At 38.1% G+C, this 14,359-nt stretch overlaps 1 protein-coding gene across 4 annotated transcripts in view; it reads left to right on the top strand.

Moving 5' to 3' along the window:
• Nucleotides 1–14,359, top strand: part of ZNF536 (zinc finger protein 536) — a 353,074-nt gene that overhangs the window by 68,097 nt on the left and 270,618 nt on the right. The gene's annotated exons all lie outside the window — the stretch shown is intronic.

Below are 14,359 nucleotides of genomic sequence, written 5' to 3'. Positions count from 1 at the left end.
TACTTGCAGCTTGCCTCCTAAATTGTATCAGAATTTCTTAATAACAAACCTGTAAGTTTTATGAACGTGTGTTTTGTGTGCCCAAGACCAAATGATCTTGAAGATAACTATGTGAATACATTTTAATGTAATTCTACTGTTAGGCTATCTGCCACTACCTGTCATTTCTAAAATCTGATACTAATAGAATTTAGTATTTGTCATTTTACGTTAAAATAGGAATAGACATAAGCCAACGTAAACCAAAACACTATTAATGAAAAAAAATCAAATTAGAGATTATTTTGTATTGGAGACATTAAATTTAATATAAATTAGCACAATACAAAGAAATAATGTTTTTCTGCTATCTCAGCATTAGAAGAATAGCACTGCTTTTCTCCATATGTCTGTGTCACCAGGTTGTTATTTCTTTTGTTTAGTCATATAATAGAATGTGTTGAGACATATTATCCTCAACTTGTGTAACAGCCTACAAATACTGATTGCAGTTTGAGCTTGTTATGGAAAAGTATTGCCCTGTGGATTGAGAAAATGACCAACAGCGGACTATAATCTATGAAGCTGAGAGTAAAATTGCCAACTAGAGGTCATTTTTCAAACCAAGGGGCAATAGTTTTCTACTATAAACTGAATATTACAGTCAGTATATGTTTTATTAAACCATTTCAGAAACTTGGGAGCAGTTTCATTTAAACTTCTTGCTTGATGTGGCTCAGAGAACAGGCCCAGGGCAGCTCACAAAAGAGGCCTGGCATAGTCTCTATAATAAATATTCTGTATACTCAGTAATTATGAAGACTTTAGGGCCTTAATGGTGAAAGGCCATATCCTGCCACCATTCTGCATCCTTAGCAGCAATTGAAGTCATTAAGATTTGTGTGTAAATATCAGTGCAGGCTGCTGTTTCTCACTCTAATACTGTGACAAACTAGGGTTAAACTATATAGAAAACCCAGTTATGGCTCTTACAGTCTAAAAGATTAAAAGGAAAACACCTTTCCCCTTCTCCATACCCTTTCTTTGTTTTTCTTTCCTACTGAAATATGTAGACAATGGATCTCTTTATTGGCACTCATATGGGGGTGATTGCCTAGTGCCTTAGTCGATAAGAGGATTTCCCTTCTGGAACAACAAATAACAACAGTAACATGCATGAAGAAAGTGAAGCCTTTATCCTCCTCCTTTAACAGACCTTGTATATCCATAAAGAGTTCTGCCACCCTGTGCCTGGGGAACAGAGGTGCTTTCTGCAGCCATTGCTCCGAGTGACTTCTACTCATTGTCAGTACAAACTCCTTGGTGGACTTCAGGTTTTAGAAAGAGCGATAGGGAGTTCTGCCTTCTCTGCAAAACAGGGGGGCAAAGAAAAATGAGAAAGACCATAGTGATTTGGGCAGAAGGGAGCCAGATAAAATCTTTCACTTTTTCCTTGGGAATCCCTGATGAAAGCATCTTGTTCAGAGCTCCTTGTGAAATTTCTCCTTAGTGTCTCTGTAAGCTTTGATGTCAGCTTGTTGGTCAACTTGGTGTCTGCCTCGCAGGATTTTCAGTTTTCTGTTTTGGGGCAAAGCTCACAGACTGATCCTGGTTTTGTGGCATAAGCATGTCACAGTCCAATACTACTGTGTTGTCAATAGTAAAAATACTTCAGTTACTGCATGCCTAAGTTGCAAGTTCACTTGTTACACTTATGCATGTAAATTGTGCATTCACATAACCATAATTAGAACTTTCTGTCTGCACTTGCCAGATTAATGCATAGTTACAGCTGTAGCATGGGCAAATTAGGTGCAAAATTTGGTTTTGCACTCTGAGTTTTTAAAAAGCAGACCTTACATCCATATGTGTGTGTATATTATACAGACACAGATATAATTTTGTAATGGTCATAATTTTAAAGGTCTACATAAAACTTCACCACCTCAGTAAGGGTGATGGATTAGAATAATAAAAATTGGAGCAGCAAAAGACCTCTTACACATCTAGTCCATCTTCTTGACATTACAGGATTGTTCCCTACAGGGTATTTTCTAATACTTTGTCCAGAGCAGGTTTAAATGTCCCAAGCAGTGAAGTTCCTACTAAAGTTTCACAGTTATAATTCAAAGGATATTTTTCTGACACTTTATCTTAAATTGATCAGTTTACCCTGTTTATGTGGGTCATAACTTCAGGGACCTGTCCTGTTTGTATCTCCTTGGTGCTTCCATGCTTCTAAATATTTGCAGAAAGCCGCCATAAATTACTTTGGTATTGACTGGGCCCTTCTCTCCCATCCTCTGCCTAACACGGTGTCACTGGGCAGATTGTGAGGTGGTTTTTTCCCCAAAAGTCTCTTGTAGATCAGAGGACTGGGACAAATGAAGATGAAACTATGAAGTTACTGTTGCATATATTGCATAATATATACATGCTTTCTCTACATGCTTATGTATCTAGTCTGCTGGTTTCTAGGAGGATGTTGCTTAGAGGTCTGTCTGATTTTACTGGGCACTGTACAAACATATAATTAATCTCATTTTTAGCAATGCTTAGCTCCAAGCTGAGGATGTAGAAGATATAGGGTTATACGTTTCTAAAACATTTTTATTATGCATTTTCTATTTTGATTGACAACTATTAGTATTTTAGGATGACAGAAGTGAAACTTACTCTGCCTGACAGCATCAAATATAATGTATGCTAAGTAAACAGAAGCATGTGAGCTGGATAATATTTATTGTATAGTTACATAGCAATGTGGTAGGAGACTAGAGAGAGAATTTTCTTCAAGAAGGATACTTGATATTTTATGATTTTCAGAAATACATAGGACTGACTGAACTTTACACCTTATTTCCTCAGGGTAGCTTGCAGGTTTATTGTCTATCCTGGCTGGGTTGTTCTTGAAAACTTCCATTGTTCATCTTCTTCCTTCCTCTCAAATTGTCTTTGTTGGAGAGGAGTAGGAGAAGATTGTTCTGAGAGAAGTTTTATAATTCTGCTTTACCATTTGATGGTTTACCTTGCAGCTCCAGCCAACACTTGTATTGAACCCTTCATATCCAGTCCTTTTCCCAGAGAGCTTGACTGTCCAAGTAGGTGAAAGTCTGGAGAGGTGAGAGGCAGAGTCAGAAGTGTTGTGCTATAGGAGATTTATGGGGAGAAGGATGGAGCCACTGTGACCAAGTCACATTTTCTCATTTGGCAAAAGATCAATAATAATTTTAATTGAGTAAATAATAATTTTGTCTCCAGAACAAAAAGAATAGTTACTATGAAGGATGTGCTATTTTCCCATGTATTTCTAGTGAATATTTAACATAAAGCAATTAGAGGCAGGGCAAGAATTATATGGCTCTTAAAACCCAACGAATAGAAAGACTCCTGTTTTCAGGACACAATTCACCCACCTAAAATTACATATGCAGTTCAAGTTAAAAGGAAGAAGCTGGAATGTTCAGAACCTGGTTCAGAAGGTTGTGCTTAGGCCTGTGAGTGTCGACCACAACGCTGGAGCCAGGCCTGGCTTTAGGGTAGGACAGCAGAGATGTGCATCTTCTGAAAACACACATAAGCAGTACAAGATAAGTGAATAAAGATGTGAATTGTGCTGTGTGAACAAGTGAATTGAATGATAAAATTGGCATTAATAAAAAAGTAGGAAGACTGTGAGCTCTCTTTTTTTTTTTTTTTTTTTTTTTTTTCAAAATTAATTTCAGCTTCTATCCTTTTCAGCAAAAAAGTGCTTGGCTTAGTGTTGCAGAAAGTTTGTCAGGCATGGAATAAATTAGGCAGAAGTACCTGGTTTAGCTTATGTAGTGAAAGGAATAAAGCTGTGTTAATGTAGCATTCTGCTTGTGCTAATTTTTCCTAATTGAGACCTAGCTTGACTGTTTCAATGCAGTTACTGTGCGTACCTATCATTAGTGGAAGAAACTCTAAGAAGCAACTCTTTAAATTGTTCTCAAGTCAGGGTTTTTTAAACACATGACCAAGAATTACTGCTTGTGTCCTTTGCTGGGCATCAACACAGGTAGCTGTAAAATCACAAAATATCATTAGGTAGTTGGTTTTGGCAAACTGGTTAACCGGAGAAGGAGAATCAGTGGGATTGATACATTTCACCTTTATTTACTCTCTTAGGTGAAGTATTTTTTCCAGTCATTGAGATAAAAAGTATCCCAAGTGAGGGGTGCTTTTATTTTTCCCTGAGCGCACCTTTATATACAGTGCTTGACTTCTAATGCAACTGTTAGGTAGCACTTTTAAACAGTTGAAGTTTCTACCTGCAACCAGAATGTCTTTAAACACAAAATTACATTAAAAACAAAACAAAACAAAAACAAAAAACAAAACAAAACAAAGAACCCCCAAACAACCCTGATCATATAGCATTTATTATGAACTGTCTGGTCAAGTTCTGCATTCACTCCTTAAATATAGTACATCATACTTCATTGCTGGAAAATTCTCCTTCAGATTATAACCTCTTCTTCTCTCTCAAGTGCAAGTAGTTGACTGCTGCAGCATTCATCCAGTGCACCTTTTGTATTTACTTCAGCTTTTCATTCCTTGAAAGTGGTTTTTCTATTGACTTGTTCTTGGCATCAGGCTGATGCCATTAAAAAACATACCAGTCTTAAAATGCTTATTATGAATCTTGATTGGTGACAGCGCTGAAGGTGTTTGTGGAAGTACAATTTGTGAATAGCAGTTCTTGTCGACCAAGATGATGTGCCGTTGTGTCTGGCATCCTCATAAATTGTTATCAATCCTGTTACCAGTGTACATCTAGCCCCTTCTTGTCCATCTGTGATGCTCATAGGTCATCTCTTTGGGGCATTAATATTCACATTTCAGAATGATACCTCTAATGACAGCTCTCACTTTGAGGGAATAGTGCCATGTTATGGTGGAATAAAGTGTCACAATAACTTACATAAATAAGTCAGTTGGCATGGGAAGACAAAAGCATTTCATCTGGCAGGAGGAAAAAATGGAGAGGAAAGGCTGTGGGTGCATGGTTGCTACTGAAAAAAAAGGCACTACTACCCAGTAGAGTATAAATGAAGAAATGTGCCATCTGCATCACATTTGTAGTTAGGGTGGTTATACAGGGATTGGGACTATATTAAATTCCTTTCAGGTAACCTTTCTGGATTTTGCAGCCAGTGTTTCTGTAAACTTGTCTAGTATAGTCCGGTAGACTGCCCAGTGCAAATTGTAATCTTGTTCTGGGATTCAGGAAGAATTGTATCAGAGGTGTTACTCAAAAGGACCTCAAATAGTCATCAGGGTCAGGATCTCAATGCCAGTACTGTTTCCATTTGAGCATCATTTTTGTCTCCTGTAATGTGAATCCTATCCTCAAATGCTTGCTTAGGGATGGCATTGATATTCGATGGGAGCTACAAATGCATCAGAGATCAGATGGAAAATATGTATATAACGTGTCTGTGTGCTGTAGGTGGTAGCTAGGCATAGTAATAGAGAATGCCTTAATATATACGGTATCTTTATTATACAGTCAAGTGGAAAAAGTGGATGTTTCTATTTATCAGTTGTGGGTTTTTTTTGGTTTTTGGTTTTTTGTTTTGGGTGTTTCTATCTTTGACTGATACAAATATTTTGGAATCTAAACATATCTCCACAATACTGTTGTGTCTTTGTTCTGGATTTCTTTCATCTTAACTTATCAACACAGTATATGAGCCATTTTATCCTACAGTGTGATCATCATCCTAGTGTGTATTTGCTCATTAATGTCAGGTTAAGATCTAAAGAAATAAGAAAGTAGGAGTGAAATTTTCTTTTTTTTTTGTTTTGTTTTGTTTGTACTATTTTTTTAATACTAATAATGATGGAAATAGGCAAACCGCAGTACTGTGGCTTTGGGGGAAAATATATATGCATTTTCCTGCAAGTGTTGTAATGTTTTCAGTCTTGGGTTGGCTTAAGTATTAGTACTCGACATGACCTTAAAACAAAAACTTTCACCAAGTCTCTCTTTGTAGTGGGGAATAATTGTTTTGGTATTTGTTGAAATAATTGAAATACCCTAATGCACTATCCCTTAAAAACAAATTTATATGAAATGCACATTCTAACCTTTGTATTTTTTTCACTGAACAGATTTATTTTTTTTCACCCATGTCCATTGCATAACTTCGTGAACAGTTTGTAAGGTCTGTTTTTTATATACTTGATATTCATAGTGAAGAAACTTTCAAAAGAGGAAGTACCAATGGAAAAATGTAAGACTTAATAATGTAATAATTTTTTTAACTGTTTTTGGTTGCTAACAGGACATGCATTTGTTGAATGAGCCTTCTCCACCCACCCACCCCCATCCCCCAAGTTGCCTTAGACAGTTTTTGTCTTTTAAATAAAAAAAACTACAAACAAAAACATCAGAAAATGAAACTCAAACAACTTTCTGGTTTTCAACTAAAAACTGAAATTTTCCTTGAAGGGTGTGGAGAGGAGAGAGGGATGCATGAGTGGGTCAGGGAGATCACAATTTACTTATTAGGGTTTGGGTGTTTTGACCAACAAGGTGTTGACAATTATCACAGTTGGAGCCTGCTCCTCTCCCCTAACCGAACAGGAACAGAGTTGTCCTAATCCTGGTCATATGCAGCAAAAAATGTCCAAGTAGCAGCACAGGGTTAGTGTTTGAGGATAGGTTTAGATTAGATATGAGGAAGAAATTCTTTACTGTGAGGGTGGTGAGGCACTGGAAGAGGCTGCCCAGAGCAGCTGTGGATGCCCCATCCCTGGCAGTGTCCAAGGCCAGGCTGGATGGGCTTTGAGCAACCTGGTCTGGTGGGAAGGTGTCCCTGCCCGTGGTGGGGGGGCTGGAACTAGATGGTCTTTAAGGTCCCTTCCAATGCAAACCTCTCTCTGATTCTGCTTGGGGAGCACTAGGACACGAATGAGGCTAACACATAGTAGGTCCTATGGGGAGTAACAGGGCACTGATCCTTGTGCTGAGAATGAGTGTCAGAGGCTGTTTTCCAGTCAAGAAAAAACCCTAAAGCACAAGGGGAACTTGATGCATACGTCAGTTGCATGTTGAAGGTATTGGACCAGTCTCATTCAGAGCTGCTCCCCCTGTCCCCTCATGCCCTGCCTTCAGCTTAACCATCCAGCCATTTACGCTGCTTATTTTCATTCCTGAAAATTGTTCTTTCCTTTTGTGGGGACAGATCACTACCCACAGACTCACAAAAGATAATAGTTAAGAATACCTTTTGTCTTGAAATTCTTTAATTTTATTGATATGATTTCTAGCATATATGTTCGGAAGTTTTCAGGGAAAGCTATGCAAATGTTCTGATGGAGTTGAAATGCCTAGTTTACATTTGATGTTTTTAGATCACTATGCTATATTGTAATACAGCATGTTAAAACATGAATGACAGAATTTAAGGGTAGTGTTTTGACTTTGCCAGGGTAAACGTTTCCATATTGCAGTGTCGGTTTTGGCATGTTTTGGGTTGGAACCAAATTTTCTGCTGAAAGATTAATTTTTTACAGATCTACCTATGATAATGAGTTTAGCAGCTATGGCTCTTTCATTTCAGTCCTCCTTGAGAATCACTATGTCTGCCTCTCCTTGTTGCTTTATTATTTTTAGGAGCTGTCAGTTTTCAGTCCTCTTTCCACAATAGCAGGAGGCATAGAGGTCTTGTTTCTTTTTTCTGCATTCAGCATATGAGACACAAAGAAGCCTACAGTCTAGTTACTGAGCTAGGTTTATTGCAGTAAGTTGGCATTGTAGAGCACATTCTTCCCAACATCTTGAAGCTTTTAGCAAGTCTTTTCTCTTACTCGAAAACTGACACAGTTTGGCTTCTGTTTATGAAGGAGTCACAGTCCTGTAACACTGATTTGCGTTTTCCTAACCCCATTCTAGTGTGCTTTCAATAACGTAGCAATCCCGTGTGAAACCTTGCAGCTTTATTTACAACACCAAGTTGTGAGGCTTTTTTTTTTTTTTTTTTAACTGCAAACTATACCTTTCAGTAAATGAAGACCCATATTAAGTCAACTGTAGCAGTAGGCAGTGCTTTAACCTGTATAAAACTTGGGGCAGAGAAAAGCTCCAGAAAAGTACAAGGAAAGGTGATCTAAGACAAGGGGTTTTGGTTTTGTACAATCCTGTATATGTGTACATTGAAAATTTAATTGATAATAATATTATTTATTATAGTAATGAAATGTGTTAAGACTTGATGGATTTCTCAGCCTTGTGGATCAAAGGTCCTCTTCATTGACAGGCATTGTCAATGCAAACTTTCCCAGACTAACCAAATACTTTATTTCAATGGACTGACCTTCCAGTCTTGGCACTAATGCTAAGAATATCAATTTAGTGACGGTTTGAGGTAGTACTGACTTTTAAATGACAGTTTGTGTCTCTTTTTTTTTTTAATGCTTAGTACTGTATGAGACAAACTTTTTTGCACAAACGTTCTGTGCAATATAATCTGTCTCCCTGGAAATAACACTACCGTTTTCCCCCCGTAAGAACAATTATCTTCCCCCCCCCCCCCGCCCCAGATTGTTGACATCAGCCTAATTTATGATTAAAGTAGTTTTAATTGAAATGTTGCACAATTTTCTGAGCAGTTCAAACCTCCATATACTCACCCAGTTCTCTCTACTGTGTAGCAAGCCCTCTTTATTCAAATGCAGCCCTCTAAGTAGCAAGAGGAATGATGTGGTAAATGTACTCTGTTGAGAGGATCTAAAACAGCCAAGTGGGACTTTACTCTTGCTTCCTCACCTTAGGGCAGCCCTTTGACTAGGACAAATAAGAGTAGTAATAGCAGAGTGACAGTTGGCACCATCTCCAGCCTTGTCCTCAGCACTGATGCACTCCCAGTGAAGATCCCCAGTGGCCTTTGGTACCACCAAGCGTCCTGTACTCATGGCCTTGGGTGGGAGCAACTGGGATCACCTAGCGTATCTGTTCAGGAAGGTAGCCAGGCTCGGCACAGGCTGTGGGGATGTGCAGACCTGGAACCTGGGTATGTGGCAAACCCAAGCTGGGCATCCAGGAAAGGAAAGGGTCTTCTCTGCTGTGGGCTGGGGCTGCTGCTGGATGGGTTGGGTGGGAGCTACTTTCATGAGTGAGCCTGGTTTGGGCAGCATCCAATGTAAAAACTAAGATGGTGGTTTTGGAGTGCCCTGAGGTAAGTAATGCCTCTTCTCCTTCACCTGTTCAGCTCAAGAAATCATTAAACCATTTTTCTTACACCTACTCCACCCCTCCCAAATGTTTATGTGTTTTCAAGAGAAGATTTCACCAGTGTTTGACGTTTGACATAGACATTTAGGTATAAGTTAAAGATGTTAAAGTTGGAGGAGAGGGAGTGGAAACCAACAGGTTAATAGGTAGGAGAAAAGTTCTGGGAAGAAAGGCGAAAATCAGGCTAAGTGCTGCGAGAGTGTAAAGGTAAACCCAACAGCTCCAAAGAACAGACATCTGGGAGCATCTCTAGTTCCAGTTTGGCTTAAATAAAAAAAAATCACAGCCCCCCCAACCCAATACCCCCCCAAAATTTTAGCTATGCTGTTTGGGGGTGGGGGTGGAAAGAAAAGGCTGACAGAAAGACATATCAGTTATCTAACTGGTATCAAGTGGCTAAATGTCTGGTCTCTTCCCATGTATAAAAATGATTTTGTTAGTATGTAGGTCACATTACAGTACTGTCTAGTTATTGGACATTGGCTTAGATAACTGTTTGTGGAGTATTAAATGGTTTTGCTGCCTCAGCACACTTTTTAACTGGTATTTTTCACACAGTTGTGCTACTGAAAAGGAGCAGCACCGCAGCAAAAATCAATTTATCTTTCTCTCTGCTATTTGTGTATTGTGAGCTCTTGTAGTGTTTTACAATTTGATTAATTGATATTCATTGTACTAGATAGCATTTGTAATACTCCTGTCTAACTCCTAGTACTTTAAAAACTTTTATCAGAACAGTAGGTTATTTGTATAAGAGTCCTCCTCAAAAAACAAGCAACAGTGATGTGAAACCCAAAAGAAAATTAAAGCTAAAATTTGTATGGTCTAGCTGTAGATGTGAGGTTAAGCAGACTGGAACAGTGTATTTGTTTTAAGTGCTTTCTTTTGTCATCTGCATTTTGGTGGTTTTACAGAGATTTATCGTGAGCAGAATGAAAAAGTTGTGCAAGGTTCAGTTATAGTAAGCGATAAAACTCTAGGCTTTAAAGTGACTTGTTTGTATGCATTTCACATGCTGTTGGTCTGTAGGTATTATTAATATCTATTTTTAGAATCAAGATTGTGATGCACAAGGTACGTAGGCACAATGTGATAAAAACACAGCAATACTGTTTCTTTTCTGTTTCATTATAAAGTTTCTTTGACCCTGTGGTTTATTTTCAAACATACAAGTTATTTGTTCTGGTGTATTCTTAAACAGGGGTTGTTTTTCTCCCTTTCAGAAAATGAGCACAGATGGTGATTGATTTTTCAAGTGCTGACATCCCTGCTTGAGAAAATGTTCCCACCTTCTTTGTGCTGAGCAAGTCAGGCAAACTAACATGATGATGCGATCATCAGTTTCATGCAGACATGCAGAATTGATTGACAGGGAAAATTTTAACATAAACCACACATTCTTCCAGTGTCTTCAATTTTTTAATGATGTTTATTTGCAGGATATTAGCAGCAGTGGGGATTTCATTTAAAAGACACCAAAACTTATTTCAGCAACAAGGTTAAATTGAGAATTTTGCTGCACTAGCCCAGCACATATCAGTACAATTTGTAATAGCTCTTCTGAGCCAGTTCTGAAGCTAAATGCTGTCACTGGCTAACTAGCCATTCTCAGGCCATTGCTTCTGTTTGCGTGACTAAATACATACAATTAAAGCCTAGCACTTTCATTCTCTATGAACTCATTGTTATCCAGGGTTCAAGTACTCAGATAATGGGCCCGAAGAAAACAGGCATATCATCAACCCACAGTGGCAGAAAACTGGTTGATAAAATACATTTCTCATTATCTGATGCAGAATGAATGTTGCACGCTTTTTTTTTTTCTTTCTATAGATTTTATAAAAATTACCAAGAAATCTATAATTTCCCCAAGCATGCTGCAGCAACTCTACACTATGTCTGTGCCATAATTAAGGTTTTCTGTGATAAGCTTTTGCATTTTTTCAGGGGGTTCTATGTCGGCTTTCAAAATATCATTAAGGGTTCAAATTAACTGGACTTGGAAAATTCTGTCTGGCAGAGAAAATATTTTGTTTTGGTAGAGTATTCATTTAAATGTTCACTAAAATACAAGAACAAATTACAAAACTGTAGGAGAGGGCGCCACATTTACTTACTTTTGAGTAGTAACATACTTGAAGGGTATCGCTAATGACTTCCACTGGACTATCTGAGGATGAAAACTCTGTTCTGTGTAAACTGAACTGATAAATCTGACCTGAAGCAGCTGTAGAGCTGAGTGTGTAGAGTGAACTTTCTTGTCTGAGGGTTCCACCAAGTAAAATTTTTTGCCAGTTAAGTGAGTGAATGTTACAATGTTTCAGTGAAAAAGAAAAATGATCTTTACTGAGCCTGCAGAGTAATTTTGTCATCACCAATTTCTTAATGATTTTTGCATGCCTACTTAATGTGCATGTATGGCACTACAGTGACCTGATAGATCATAATGGCTCCAGAGGAGCCATTGCAGGCTATTGGGCAAGTGATCTATGAATTAAAAATTCTTTAACAGTTTTGAGGAACCTATTACAGTTTATTGTGTCAGTGACACCTGCCTTTTTAGTATGTGGACTTACTATGCGCTCATGCCACTTGCACAGGCCCTAGAAATGATGTTGTTTAGAAGAGGAGCGTTAGTGAAAGAAAGGACTGAGCAGCAAAACAAAGTTGCAGGCAGACTGAGGCTGGATTTTGGAAATCTGAATTTTGAAAAAGTCTCAGCTAAAGTTCAGGGGAGTGTGGCTTTAGGGCTCTTGTTCAGCCTGTTAACAGCCCAAGTTTCACCAAATCCTCTCCCTAAGATTTAGCTTTTTACAAAGCTTGAAAGTACACGCTGGGGTTGGATGGTAGCCCATCTGCAGTAGTCTGCCATGGTATTTATAAAGCTGTGATTTGCAAGGCCATGACTGGCAAAGCTCTAAATTCTGACCTTAAAACCAGCACCACAAAGCTGCTGAGAATGCGTAGTCTCAGTTGATGCTATAGATAAATTCTGCACTGGACAATTTATATGAATTTACTATTAGGTTGTAGCCATCAATGAGCTTCCTTTTCTTCCCTACGTGCTATTAAATCTGTGAAGAAGAGCATGGTTGAGATGTAAAATATGCGACTAGTTTGAATGTTCCCACCCAGAAATGAGGCTCTAACGACACTCACTATGGAAAGATTACATTAGGTTAGAGCTGTGGAAAGGATGCAGATGTCCACTAATAAAAATGGGTTGTCCAACCACCGAGAAATGGGTGGTTTTACTTGGATAAAGGCATACAAACGTAAATGTAGTGGCTGTGAGACTAGAATTACATCATAAATTCATCCCTCTTGTGAGAATGTTTGTGTGCCTAGAATAATGCTTCCCAAAAAATTTGGATCAAGAAGCATGCAATACACCTTGTGATACAAAGCTTTTGGCAAAATGACTTTATCACATTGTTTAAAACAGCAGGTATGTGATCAGAAGAGGCTGTGTTACTGTTCAGCATTTTTTGTGCTTTGTAGAGGGGAAACTTTGAGCTTCAAGACTGGTGAGAATTGTGGATCAAGAGTGGGCTACTTGCTCTGGCCTTCTGGGACAGAGGTTGGGAAAATGCCAGATGTTTATGCCCAGGTGTTGAAAGTATATCCCTTTTGACTTTGAAGAGGTGGAAATGTCTTGTGGCATGGGTTCTGTGAAGTCTCATGCAAGTTTATTATCCTTACTTTGTGGGAGTGGTGCATGCTAGCTTCCTTCGTGGTTCTGCCCAATAGTTTGCTCCAGAAATGCTTTTTGTTGCAGTAAAATACATATTGTTCTTAAGCTTTTTTTTTTTCAAATGTAACTTGTTTGAAAAGTTGCAATATGACAGGGTGTCCAAACACATGATTAACAAAATGTGCTTTGCCTCTTTTTCTATGATATGTAACAATGTGGGATAATTTCTTAAGGGACAGTGAATATGCTTCATGTATTTTTTTATTTATTTATTTATTTTAGTGAAACCACAATTTACAGAACAATGAAGGAGTCTCTTTGGGAGTTAGAATAGTCTAATTTAAAATAAATTAAAAACAAGTATTCCAGGGAACCTGAAGGTATCCCAGCTGTTGGTTCTAGCTATCGATTGAACACAGTTCTCCACTCAAAGACATGGTCATATTGATGAATTCCTGTGATAAACAAGCTAATGTGGATCATCTTTTTAAAATTAATCTCAAATGGGCAAAAGGAGCACATTTTGCATGTGGAGTAACTCTGATTTGATATTTACATTTATTTTAAAAGAGGCTATAAGTAAAGGCACTTGGCTCTGAACTTTCTTTTAAAAAAAGTCTTGTTCATTAAAGAAATCTTGCTCCTGTGAAGCTGCATGTGCTGATGGTGTTTGAATGTAAGCATAGCCTTAAAATAAGACAAAAATGGAAAATGTCTGCCCCAAAAGAGGATTCCTACATTATACAAAGATTCAGTGGAATTTAGATTTCTAAACCTTTGGGTGCAATGCTTGGTAATATAAAATTCTCCAAGCACCTAGGTAACTTAGGTGACTGTCCTTGTAGGTTCATATTTACCCAGGACTAACACTTATTCCTGCTTGTGTTCAGAGCTTCCAAGTTTTGTGTAAAGGATCTTGGGGCTGAATGCAGGATTTGGGAGCTCAGCCAGGTGCCTAATACATATTGCAAGACTCTGCTCTTAAATGAGTGCTTTATTGGTTGTAGGTAGAAGTGCTTTGTTTAATCAGGACTGTGGTACTCTAGGAAATTCTAGAGTGATCATATATGTAATTAATTTTATTTCTGTTCAGCATTTTTGAGTTCTTTATATTAGCCAATCGTGAAATATTTGGAAAACACATCATTGAAAGTAACATTTCACGGTTGTATTTTCCCGTAAGTATGTCTAACTGTTAATGAAAGCCATGGGACTGAAAGCTGTTGAGACAGAAATCTTATTCAGGAGACTAAAGCTGTAGTGCTCTCTGACTCATTTGCTCCTCCTGTGTCTCCTTTGGGATTCGGCCATTTTTGAAAGGAATTACAGATAGCAGTAGAAGAATAGCTTTGTCGCTGGCTATTCATTCCATCATGTTTCAACATAGGGCACAGATTAATGTAATTTATTGTGTTGATTTTTGT

Source organism: Falco rusticolus, chromosome 15 (genome assembly GCF_015220075.1).
Source record: "Falco rusticolus isolate bFalRus1 chromosome 15, bFalRus1.pri, whole genome shotgun sequence".
Taxonomy (NCBI): Eukaryota; Metazoa; Chordata; class Aves; order Falconiformes; family Falconidae; genus Falco; species Falco rusticolus.
The sequence above is the reverse complement of the archived record's forward strand: the minus strand, read 5'-3'. Positions and strand labels throughout refer to the sequence as shown.